The sequence below is a fragment of the Acipenser ruthenus genome, chromosome 23 (assembly GCF_902713425.1).
Source record: "Acipenser ruthenus chromosome 23, fAciRut3.2 maternal haplotype, whole genome shotgun sequence".
Taxonomy (NCBI): domain Eukaryota; kingdom Metazoa; phylum Chordata; class Actinopteri; order Acipenseriformes; family Acipenseridae; genus Acipenser; species Acipenser ruthenus.
Window position 1 is genome coordinate 3,655,788 of NC_081211.1, and position 14,105 is coordinate 3,669,892.

Sequence of the window (14,105 nt, forward strand, 5' to 3'; positions counted from 1 at the left end):
ACGCTCGGCCAATTGTGCGTCTCCCCCTTGGGAGCTCCCGTCCACAGTCGGCTGTGGAATAGCCTGGACTCGAACCAGCGACATCCAGGCTATAGAGCGCATCCTGCACTCTAGCGAGTGCTTTTACTGGATGCGCCACTCGGGAGCCCCTGTAATCATATATATTGATATTTGTATACTATATATATATATATATATATATATATATATATATATATATATATATATATATATATATATATTCAAGTTGTATACTCTTTGTGTCCCTCTAGGTGAAGTTCATCATAAAATGTTATTCTGAACTGAAATCCTTATACGGTTGGTTTCACAGACCTTGATAAGCATGAACTACATCACCTAAACTAACACTAGCTTGTCCAAGATTAGTGCTAACTGGGAAACCAGCCAATAGAGATAAAAGAAAGTTTGCGCTCTAGTTTTAATGATACACAACTTTGTACCTCTAAAGCAATGCATTTCTGTGACCTTGACAAGGCAGCTTGATCGTACACTGCACAAAGGTTGACAGGCATGTTGTTGTTGCACTGTACATTCATTTAACTCAACTAGCAATCTGTTCTTGCACTTTTCTATCCATCAGATGTTTACCAGTACACACAGGATGACAGGTTGGCTGTCTAACTTGAAGAATGACGTCTTGCAAGACAAAACAGCTTTTTTTATTTGCATCCAACATGAAAAATGCATTATTGTGTAAATGTCTGCTGGGAATAGGTTGTCAGGTAGGGACTTAATCCTATTAGTTTTTTATACTTGTTACATTCTCTTGCATAGACCTAGCATTCTCCCTCAATCTCTAGGACCTGGTCTATGACATAGTACAGTAATTCACAAATAACAGACCCATGACCAAGCAAGCTGAAAGCCAGTTAGAGACCAGTCGGTCCTCATGGTGTTAGTCTCATGCTTTCTGGGTAGTGAATATATCACTGGCCTTAGCCATCGAGGGTGCTGAACCCAGCACATAGGCTCCAAAGCCATGTGCTTCATGAGAGGTGTGGCAGAATTTCCATTGAGAGGCAGGACTGAGAGCTGCTAGGCATCAGTTTGGTGTGGTGCTGTTGGAGCTGGAGAATGCTGAGCAGTGCTGGCTGTTTTAGAGGAATCTTGGGGGAGCATGACACAATCTATAACAAACACATACGTTATTCATGACTTTCAGGATTTTATTTGACAGAAATATGCATGCAAACAGTAGGTCATGTTTTTTATACTTTCAGATCACCACAGTTGTTGCAATAGTATTCAGTACAGTCTCCCGCTCCTGATTTTATAGTACAGTAGTTCCATTCAAACCCGACACCAATTATGTTGGTTTTGTATATTTTTTACTGCAGAAGCTACTTACACTGGTAAAATATTCTGTGTTTAACATGGAAATACCCTCAGCTTATGAAGACACCACAAAGCCGAACTCTATTTTACGTATTTCAAGTCACAGTTTTGCTTTTTTCAGATTTCTATTTTAAAGGACCTATGGGATATGAAATATATTGATACAAAGTACACACAGTGGCGCAATACTACAAATTGGCTGTAACTTTAACGAATTTAGATGTACTGTATGTAAAGACTGTGTGAATGGGCCCTTAGTCGTTTCACAGTGCTCTGAACAGTTGTAAATAGACTATGAATATTGTATTATGTTTAGTAAGGATATAATTTTGCCTCAGCACAACCCTAATGGAAAATATAAATAGGGCTTGAACTTTTCAGTGTATATTTTTGCAAGTGCCTAAAATGCCATTCTAAATCCCTCACCTACTAGAAGGGTGTATTTGTTTTGAGTCTTTGTTGAAGAATTGTGTTTAATAACAAACCAGAGATCAAGATCTCTACGCGATTTCACTACGTGACGGCAAGGGATTGATGGGGTTCACAGCAAGACTTTATTTGAAGTGGGGATCCGCTTTTTTACACTGTACAGTAAATACATAATAGTAACATAGTAACTGCATGGTAATTAGTCAATTCAATTTGTAAATGCAATTGTGAACCAATATCACTACCAATTTGAACTGTAACTGGAGAACATTTTGACTTTGTGTTTCCCTCGCTGCTAGTGTTGAAACAGAGGTAATTATAGTTAGACAAAAGTGTGTTAAAGTCTTAAAGTCCAGGGAACAATGGGAAATTTCATCAAATAAGATCCATGGAGGGTAATGATACTTGAATGCAAATTATATATATATATATATATATATATATATATATATATATATATATATATATATATATATATATATACAACTTAATGAAAACATTCAATAAAGCATGAGATATTGGAGACAGCATCAGTAAGAAGAGTGAATGTTATAAAAGTCACGGGCCGTTTTATAATGCAATAACACAGTTGCTTGGGTAATCTGGTCATGTAGTGGGATTTAGGTTTACACACCTTATATCTGACAATGTTGAAAATGTGATCTCAGTAAAGTCTTTGTCAGAATAGTCAAGCTCTTTCTATAATGCTTCAGAAAACCACCTGGGAGGTGGATCTATATTCAGTGATAGTTTAAGACCTTGAGTTGTTGTCTTTCAGTGTCTTTCCAGCTGTTTCAATTTTACTCTTAACAAAGGCAATCTTGCTTTTCTTGGCTGCAATCTGCTCTTTATTAGGAAGAAGTCCACAAACACAGCCTTGTACACGTGTCTCAGCAAAGATCCAGAGAGAGCACCATTCACAGAAGTATCACCTTGTACTCCAGCCTGTTTTCAGCAAGGTCGTTTGCCTTTTTTTCAGTATTCCAGGTCTAAAACATGTATTATTATTATTTTTTTAATGCATTATTACATGCTTTAACGGCTTATTTGCTAACGCATTTACTGTAATGCATTGCTGGTTAAGATTTTCTGTTCGATCAGGTACCACAGTGACTTTAAAGTTAAAGTCTGGTCCTTACTTCAATTGTGCCACAGAGGCTGAGATAGACTTCTAGTCCCTCCAGCCCTGTGGCTGTTTGGAGATCAAAAGGCGATTGGTGGCCGTTTCCCAGTGGTTGCAAGACGGAAGTATTAACCACCCTTTACTCCGTTTCGCCACCTGCTGGAGAATACCTGCTTTTGCTTTAAAAAAATCATATTGCATTTACTCCTGAAGTAGCAGTACAATTTCAAGATGTAATTACAAGTAAAAATAGAGCCCATGGCATTTCAGATAGGAAAGTCAAGGCAAGGTGAACTGAAGTGAACTTTTTACTATAATACTCGGCAAAGAAAGACTGGAATAGTTTTTGGCAACCTCTTGGGGTGAGGCTTCCAAACCAATTTAGTAAACAGTCTTAACATAGGTTTACGTCTGGCTGTGTGTGTGGGGTGGGTTGGCATATTATTTTCAATGTAGAGTTGAGCTTTTGGAATGACACATGGTAAAAGCAGACAAGTCATGCAAATAAAAGGAAAGCAAGCTGGGAAAAAAAATCCTTAAAGAACAAAAGAAGCACTTGTATCTGTGCATTATTTATTGAATATTCATCAGTATATGACACGTTGAATTAATGTTAAGTTCCTCATTTGCTTTCCCATGGACTCGTACACTAAATGGAATTGTTTCTGCCATAAATCCTTTGGGTTCTGTGCAGTCCTGAGCACTTCCAACTCGTTGTTCTCACAGTAAATTATACTGGAAATGATATACAGTAAAAAGGTAATGTCAGACATTATAGATGTGAAAAGGCATTGAAGCACTATAGACCAACTTGATAGGAAGCAACGGGAGAAGGGCTTTTACTTATGAATAACTGGTTTGTAAAAAATGTAGTACTGTTTTTGAGACAACAATTTCAGGAAAAAACCTATAGGTCACACTGGAGTATAAGTCGCTCCCCCCTTTTTAGGACCCCCTAAAAATACCTAGAAAATATACTTATACAACGTTTTTTTATAGTGTGTATATATATATATATATATATATATATATATATATATATATATATATATATATATATATATATATATATATAAGATACACTTTGTTTTATATAGACTGTTTGTGCATTTAAAACCTAGCAATTGAACACAATTAAATTCAACCTTGGTCCAGCATTGCTGTCATTATTACCAGTAACACATTAAAAGGCCTTTAATGGGAAAAAAAGATGCAGGTAGATAATGCCATTTCGTTGCTCTAATGAGTTCTCCTTTATAATCGCTGGCAGTCTTAAACATCTTGACAGAGGCTAATTATATTTCTCTCTCATATCACTTTCTCCTGCTTTTCTACTTCAATCCAACTGGAAGTTTATATTTTTGAGCTCTAAATGTATCCAGCATATACAGTAGGTTGAAAAATTATGAATTTTCCTGCTAATGTAGTGTATCAGCGCAAGATGATCTGACTGCCCATGTCAACTATCAAACACAGCTTTAAAACATTAAAGCAATACAAAACGATACACTAGCATCAGCAAAGCTGCAGCCTATCTCTCCATTTCACAATTCTAATTCCGGTCTTCCCTTTAAAAGAAGATCAGTTCTCAGTTCCACTGCTTTTGTTACCAGACAATTCGTTGGATTAATAAATGTACAGTGATGGGCCCAGCTGGCTATGCATGACAGGGGTAGCAATTCTTTAGTGTAGAGAGATAAGGTCACTGACCTTGTCAATCCACAGCGCACATTTCTTTCACCAAAAAGTGTGTATTTATATTTCAAAAAAATACTGCTATGAACGAACGCCAGAGAATACAAATCTTCTCTTTCCTCTTTTCTATGGGTGCTTAGATTGGTGGCCAAAAATACAAGGAAATGTATGTAAATTTGATTTGTGTCAATAATATCATGTGGATTAACTCTGTGGTACTAAATTATGCTGCTTTTAAATAACATTACCCATTTTCCATTAATGAATGTTACTATGCAACACGGCTGATGCACAATGATGTATTTCCCTTGACTCCAACTAGATGGCAGTATCAAGTATCACGGCTGCTGGTGTATAGCAGAGTTGAGTTTGCTAGTGATATTATACAATGTACTACCAATACTAAAACCATGCCTACAAAAATGAATCCCATTTCTAACATTTACTCTTTTTATTCATAGTCCTGATATTTGCTGAGCTGACAACTTTAGCATTTGCTTCCTCACAACATTGCGTGTTCTCTTTGTCCTTAGATTTGTATTTGCTAAATGGATGAAAAGGGGAGGGTGGGCAGCCTAGATAGAAAAATGCTCAAGTCATTTATTAATAACCAAACACATGGGATTTGATGTCCTATGGGGTAATTTACATATGTCGTGTATTTTTAGAGTCTCACTTTTGAATTGAATACTTGTTTTAAGTGGCCTAATTTTGGTAATCGCTCAAGCTGAAAAAAAAACCAAAACCCTGTTGTTCATTTTTACTCTTTAATTGTTGCTGTTGTGAAATATAGGAGAAATATATTTATTGAGTTTTCTTTAATAATCTAAATGATTCTGTAAATGGACCTGAACAGACTCAAACACAATTGTTACATCCATTAGGCAGAGAAACGCTAATAAACACATTGAATAAATCATGAATGCTGCAATTAAACCGATAATTGATAATCGATTATTGATAGCTGAAAATCGAACCCTGCTTCTGGATTGTTCTATTTCTGAAAGGCCTCCTCACATGTCGTCTACATCTCCATCTAATACAGTATGATTTATATATATACTGCCTTAATTATAAAACCTGCTTGCCATTGGGGCCCACTGCCCCAAAGCTGTCGGTTGTCTGAACATCTAGTTCCATGTTTCTCAACAATGTTGCAATGCTGAAATAAAATGATCCTTTGCAAAAGAGCTCAATATATAGACACATACATACAGATATACATACAGACAGATTCAGTACATGGATTGTGAATTTGAAGTTTTCCATAAAAAGTAGTACATATGGAAAAATATCCCTGTGACTACTATGTGGAAATTTAAACAGATCTTAAATCAGAAAAAAAAGAACAAGTCACAAAAAAATCTCCCCTGATGAATCCGATCAATATCAATGTGAAGCAATTTTGCTTTGACATGCCGATGGGAGTTGAATTCCAAAAGATTCACCCAGTGTTAAAGGCATTTAATATATTGTTAATTGAAGTTACAAAGGTATTCCTAACTAATCTACCATTCTTAAGAGTTCAAGTTCAAGGACTGTGAAGGTAATAATAATCTACATTTATTTCCTTTTAACTATATTAAAGCTGCCAGTTGTCTCTATGATAAAAAAGTAATTAAGCCTATTCCCACACATTGAAATATTTGAAAGCTATTGTCTTTAAGCAAACGTACAAGTTCTTATAGAAATCTGTGTATGAAGCCTGTTCAAGTAAAACAAATTTTGTGTGCAGAACACAGAGACACTATGTTAATTTAAAGTCATTACTCTTCAGTTAAACTGGGTTTAAGTCTTTAAGAAAGTATTTAAGTTTCATTTTAGAAATACTAAAATAAACTTTGTGAAATCAATGGCAACTAAAAAACAATTACTATTTTAAAAACTGAATTTACAAAGCTTATTTGACTGTTTCTAAATGCACCACCATTGAGTGTTCTATAGTGATGGATAAAGTATTACAAGTTATAAAATATAAAGTCAAGTTTCTTTTGTATATTATACAATTACGCATACGAGTACAAATAAGTGGAAAGTAACTGGTCACATCTTGCAGCACTATATATCCCTCTATACCATGCAGAAGAATTTATTTTCAACATTATAACATGACCTGGACCAGCAGCGGTAAGATACATATTCCCACGGCATATAAATATGTATTCTGCAGAAGTACATTAGTTTGTATTCTTTAGGGTATTTCTTATACTAGATTCCCAGAAGACACAGGCACATTGTTTTAAATATATATATATATATATATATATATATATATATATATATATATATATATATATATATATATATATATATATATATCATCTTGAATGTAATGTTCTGTTCTCCTAGGGGTTCAGACATGGCCATATAGAAGACATATTGTAAATGGATTTACATACAGATCTTTAAAGCACAGCCATCAGAGTGTGTCTACTGCAGCATTACAGCTCTGCGCTTTCCTTTGCAAAATTAATTAGCGATCACTGCATTGTAAAGGTAAAATGAAATCAATAGAATGCTAAGTTAAAAGCATTGCTGTATTCACACAGATTGGAAATGTTCCATTAATATACTGTAGTACAATGCTGGGGCACTTCAGGTGCCAAATATAACTATAGAACAATGGCCTTTGAAAGTGTAAATAATGCAGCACTATGGTTTCAGTGGTTTCTGCAGTCGTTGCTACATTTTTGTATGATCACATTACATATATTACATCCGCTAGGTCAGCTATAAAACAAGGCTGCAATAGAGCTCATACCTTAATAAATGACACATTACTCATTTTCAACAAACTACAGAATAATTGAGCATATTCCAAGTATACTCCAGTCTAAAGGTATACTTCAGATATACCACACACCTGAACACTGCCATGGTAGTATACTTTAACTGTATACTTCATTCTTGGGTCTTTGCAATTCTGGAGCCCAAAAATAAGGAGAAAATCTGCCTAAGATGTGTTGTTTCTGTACAAAGTGCAGTGAAATAATCTAAAATCGTGATTCTGCAATTTGAATTCCCTCTGCAAAACGCATTGGATATTATGCAAATGTCCCTGCAAGGCACAAGAATTCCAAAGGGCTTGCAGGTCACCCATTGTGCTGCCTAATCAAATCTTAAGATTTGTAATTAAACCATACCTGCAGCCTCTACCAGCTGTGAGTATTGTAACTTGCTCAGGTTCCCCTAATATACAAGAAGGTGAAACAATGCAAATTACTGATACAAACGTACAGCAACTTCATGTAGGAAACTAAGGCTTATTTAACCACAGTCTAAAGCAGTCTCCCCATGTTTAAATACACATAAAATAATGTAATTCAGTTTTCGCTTTCAACATGAAAATGAAAGAAGTTTCCATATTTGCTACCCCATATAGTAAAATACACTATCGGTCCAATAACACTCTAGTTTCCTACAGTATATTATTGGAAACTAAAGTGTTTTTTTTGTAGTCATTTATATTCATATTTTATTTATCTGGGATTATACTGGTGTGCCCTGTGTCTAGAAAATCAAAAAGCATATTCTGAACAGAGAAGGGAAGTCAACAGTAATTTTGTTGCACTACATCTTTTATTACGCCGAATTATTTTGTTCTAAATGCATTATTTATATGAAGTGAGTCTTCGGTTTTTGTATAATACAATAAAGGCTCAGAAGAAATTAGAACGCCAGTGACATTTGGCATTTTGACAATAAACAGGGTAGGCTGTGATAAAATTACAGGAACACACATCAATTTCCTAAGAAACAGATTTACAAAACACGACGAATGATTTAGAAAAGATGTATGAATATACCCTTAATACTCCAAAGACACTGTGTCTTGTTTTTGAAAACTAAAACACTCGGACACCATGCTGTGCCAATGCATTCAGCACACTGGTCCCTATTGTCACTTCAGAGGCTTTTTCATAGATGTCTCTTGTAGGCGGCTAGCTAGGTAGTCAATATAACAAGTCAATAAGTTGGTTTCCCACTGACAGCCAAATGGAAAACAAACACAACTATCACGACAGCTACTTTTCCTAACTACAATTGTCTTTAAAAGCTGCTTTTATTCCAGCTACAAACTCTCCATAATGGTGTCAGGTACAATAAATTACATTTTAATACAAAATGAGTGTAGCTGTGGTTGTTATCCTACATAAAAGAACTGCTGTTGTGTGTGTGTAAAGATTATCTTTCTTCTTCTTTTAATATAGCGCCTTTCATAGTGGACCACCATCAGAAAGTGCTTTACAGAGCTAGGCAGTGAACTGTGCATTATATGCAGAGTCACTTACAATAGGACACTGATTTAACATCTCATCCGCAGGATGGAGCACAAGGAGGTTACGTGACTTGCTCAGGGTCACACAGTGAGTCAGTCAGTAGCAGAGGTGGGATTTGAACCAGTGACCTTCTGGTTACAAGCCCTGGACATTAACCACTGGACCACACTGCTTCCTTATTCATTTTAAAAGATATCATTGAGCATGATGGTGGCACATTGCAGCTTTAAGACAATGATCCTTTTCTCCTTAACTTAACCGAACCAGGACTTGCCTGACAAACAGTCTTGCTAACTTCATTAGTTTTCTGCTTGGTTTTCAATTTCAATGTACTAATTGACCTTGAAAGAAACAAGAGGGTATGCTAAAACAAAGAATATTTGCCTAACTAATTGGTAATTAAGGACCCCAATTAAGTTCCCCCAGTAGGCTTTGTGTTCTCAGATACTGGGTAAACAAGATGTACTTCATTTACTTAGGGAATAATGTGTACACGATACCAGGCACTCATACTGCACAGCTATCTTTATACAGGCAGAGGACTTGGTTCATAAAACGTAGTTTGAATGAACATCAATGCAATATTCGTCTGATTTTACTTTATAAGTACTATCCAAAATGTGTTATCTTTTTTTTTTTGTCTTCATTACTCCTATGAGAAATATGAAACAACATGTCGTATATAGTAATGTCAAATTGAGGGAATTTAATATAAAGCCAGGATATGTTTAATCAGTTTGTGGTTTTAGACCAAACAGAATAATATAAACCTGAGAAAACATTTAGAAATCTGTCAGTTCCGCATATTATCTGTCAGACTTCCAGTTGGACCTGAAACCAAGGCAGCTTACACGTAATAAATGATGAAAAACACAAATTAAAATTAGAATAGGTACACAAACTGTATACTGGCTACAGAAATAATGAAAATAAAATTCAGTAGAATGATATATTTTTCTGAAGGGAAGCTATATATATATAAAAAAAAATACCAGATATGTGTCTAAAATGCCTTGGAGAAAAAAAAAATCATTTGGAAAAAAGAATGGCTATTTGTACAGTATGGCTTTAGGACCAAAAGGGTAACTGAAAGATCAAGTGCCAGAAAATGTAATGTCTCCCCAAAGGTCTATATTACATTCAGTCTGAGTGGTGATAGAAAACCTTGCCGGTTTAAAGGAAAGTGAAATGGGAAGGAAAGAAGCCAATACATAATAATTGCAAGTTAATGCAATACACACTATACCTTGGTGACTTCAGGAATCTGGCCAGCAGTGGATGTTTGAACATGTGGGGACAGGTGAGCCGAGTCAAGAAATGTGAGTAACGAGAGAACCTGGAGATTCAAACCCACCACCATGAGGGAAAAGAGCATTCCATTCAGAAGCTTGCATGCAGCATAGAGTTCAGTTGGCTAGACGGAAACATGATGCAAATGTTACGCATGTATTGAATTCACACCTGACACGCACACCAGTGTCAGTCCACCACTGGGGCTGGAACATAATTCTATAAAATAATTTGCTATTTACAGTTAAGGGGTTCCCAAACGGTCTTGCTTTATATTGGTCATTTGAGTGAGATCCTTTCCATTCTAGATCCCAGTTTAGGAAACACTGCCTGTAGTTAATTGTGTGAAGGTGAATAACCCCCAGTGAGCTTTGTGCTTAGCATCTACATGTATCTCCACAGGTTAAGGTTAGATATCTGCCCACTTTAATCAGGTATCAGTTACATTTCAAAGTTGCTGTGAATCTGCCAACAACGTTAATCTTGGAGGTATGTATTAAATCTGATTGAAGTGTTTAGAAATGCCAGGCACTTTGTCAAACTCCATTATGGAAGCCTTCACATCAGCATGTTATTGATTGATCATGTCAACAAGAAAACAGGTTTACAGGTTTAGACAAGCAGTACATGACAATACCCCCAGATAACACTGTTCAGTATTGGGAGCTATTTACAGGAAAACATTTTCAAAATCTACAGCCCTTTGGTTATATTTGCAAAACTGAACACTGATGTATTTTAGTGCTATCAATAAAAAAGATATATGAATGCAAGAGTTTAAAACATACACAGACTTAACATTACATACAGATATGTATATGGGGAAAGGTCATAAAATAATTTGTACTGCATATTTAATATTAGCACTACAAAAATCCCTGTGCTAGTCGAAGAATAATTTTTTGACGTTACATGTTTTACTAAAATAGAAAATAAAAAAATAAAAACACGTGGAAAAGATAATAGAAAAATCATTAAAAAGAATAACATTTATAGTCATATCTGTCAAGCTTTAACTCAGTCTTGTCAGTGTTAAATTAACAGCTCAACTGTTATCTGAGACTTGCAGTCCACAAGCTGCCATGTGTATGAACTCCTGGCGGACTATTTTTAATTAAATGAATAAATAATCAATCCGCTTCTCAGAGCCCCAAACTACCTAGTCCAATTCCTAGCCAGGGAAACAAGGACATAGCATCAAGTCAATAATACAGACAGTAACATCCCATTACCTCCTGAGGCATCCATACACCACTGGTCATTGGAAATGAAGACCATGGCTATCTGTGATTAATAATGCAGTTTCCTTTTCTGTTAGACACATGCATACCTTACCTTTCATGGCAGAGGTTGTGATATTAGCACAGTGTACCCAAGATTCTTTCGCACCCTACTTACTGTGGATAGTGAGTTTGACAATCCATGGAGCAGAACTATAAATTGGGCATTACCGGACAGCAATGAAATCAGGAAAGGTTTCTCATTTGTATGCCAATTTAAATGTGTACTTCAGATTTATGTGTATCAGCCAACAGATACAGTATATACACTTCTTAAAGCCTGGGTTTGAATCCATCTTAGTAAAATAAGTTCAGTGGTCTCAGCTTAGCCCCTACTTACAGTCTTTGATTAAGACAGACCCTAACATGCACCGCTGGGCTACTTCATTAGGACTTCTACCTATTGTGTGGGGTCGCTGTACCCTGATCACAGCCCTGACACATGGCATAGCCTCCAAAAGGTCTTGGAAGATGTCTCAAGGGATGTCAATCCATTCCGTCATTAATACTGCAGGCTTGACAAGCCTCTCTTTTCCCTCTGTCCATCACTTTCCTTTGTTTTGCCATTGCAGATACACTCTGATGACTGCTGCCTTGGAGCAGTCTACCAGCGTGACTGTTCTGTGGCACCTGCTCCACATGCAACCGCCATCATGCCTATTCAGAATCCAGTTACAGATTTGCCTTTACCCATTTCTGATTTATAATGCTGCAAGGATCACTTGTCACGTCAGATGATCAACCTAATGTGCATCTCTAATTCAGGTTCAATGCCAAATCCATTTGGGCAGACAGGTCCCAACAAAGTGGCCAGGCAGTGCAATATATATTGCCCTATATTGTTGTCTGTGCCTCTGCCTTGAACTCATGTAGGAGACCTGTTTGTTTGTTTTTCTGAATCTCTATGGGTGCAATTACACTAGCTCTTTCTATGTTGGCTTGAGGGTCAAGCTGGTACAGATGGGCTGGTTTAAATACAGATGGAATAACAGAAGCCAGATTGTGTTGGTCCAACTCCTGTTTTATGCATGTTCTATGCCAAGTGAGACTACTAATTCAAATAGCTGGTAGAAAGAGGCAGTCAAACATGCATGTCTCTTCCAACACCTTTATATTATCTATGTGCTTTAGCAACTGTCTTTCAAATCATTTGTGTTAGACCAACTGAGGGGAGTGAATTTCTTTGTCTATATCTACATATCTATTTTTGGAACTTGCAAAGATTAAAAGATAAAGATGATTCTAAGGTTGATTTATAACTAAAGAGTGCTAAAATGCACCCATACAATAGCTGCACAAAACAGACAAATTGTGTTAGCTACAGCAGCTGCGGTGATTATGTAAATTTATTTTGGAATCGCTACAGTATATAGCTACACAGGCTGTCTTTATAATAACTGCGTTATTACCTGATATGTTAGAGCCAACAAATCAAAAATGTATTCAGCAACATAAAATTCCTGAATTACTGGTATCCAAGACCTACGTTATGGGGATTATTTATCAACTTGAAATGCAAATTGTAGACTGGTATACTAGCATAGACAACACTCACTTATGTGGTATGCTTTTACTAGCAGATGTCATCTAGGCAAGCCTATTTATGCCAAGTTGGCCAGCCAGAATAATGCATCAAGAATGTAACTGCCCTGCTGGTTACTAAGCTGAATGCCAAGTGGAGCTGTTGATAAATAACATTAAAATAAGAATACGCCTAATTGAAAAAAAATCTAATTTTATTTTTAATTTTTAATTTCCAGGTGCATGTATTCAGCGATGGTGAACATGTTCTGTTTTTTAGATCCTGTCCCTAACCATAACTCTAAACCTACCCCTAAACCTTTTCTGATACAATTGTGTACTTACATAAATCATGCAAAAGGATGTACACATTAAGTACAGTGTAACTATGCATAATAACATTGTAATTATGCGTAAGTACACATGTATTTACTAAGTAACTACTACACAAATACACAGTAATTACAGACAATGTAAAGTGTTACCAAAGAAAGTTTGTTAAACCTAAATCAAACAGCTGAATTGTGGAGAATTAAGAGCTGCATCTGTTTTGCAACGTGGCATAATTTGGAACAGTTATGTCATTCAGTTATTCTGTATTTGTATGAACGCAAGATAGATTCTAATGAGATCTGGTAAAAAAAAAAAAACACATCAAACTATGTAGTGTTGAATATGGAAACGCTAGAACTCTCAACACTTGTCGTTTGAAGAAGAGAGCTTTTACACCAATAAGTTTAGCATCTTATTCCTGTCTGTTTCTTTAACAAACAACTGCATCGAGTGGTGTGCCCGGTTAGTTAAACCCTGCAGAGTTCAGTTTTACCCTGAAGATATCAAATAGTAAGATGCTATTCTGTTGGGGCAACCCAGGAATGATTGGAGAATTAAAAAAATGCATTCTCAGGTCCCGGAAGACCCCTTTGTTTCTCAAACCCAGTGGATTGATGCACATCCATTTACCTGTTCTTGAAGCATGCGAATGAGCTGGTAAATGGAGACATAAGCTAAGGTTGTGTTGGTCTGTCAACCAGAAACCAGCTGAATATGTATGAATTATCTCTTCCATCTGGGTAATTAGCAGCAGCACAGGCAATGAGTCTGCTGGCATCACTGATCGCCTGCATGTTC

The 14,105-nt window shown here is 36.2% G+C and overlaps 1 long non-coding RNA gene across 1 annotated transcript in view; it reads right to left on the minus strand.

Moving 5' to 3' along the window:
• Positions 1-730: 730 nt before the first annotated feature.
• The window catches only part of LOC131699732 (uncharacterized), a 38,073-nt gene continuing 24,698 nt past the window's right edge, over positions 731-14,105 (minus strand). The window contains exon 3 of the long non-coding RNA XR_009308282.1: positions 731-1,148. This is a non-coding gene — a long non-coding RNA (uncharacterized LOC131699732). The remainder of the gene's footprint in view (positions 1,149-14,105) is intronic.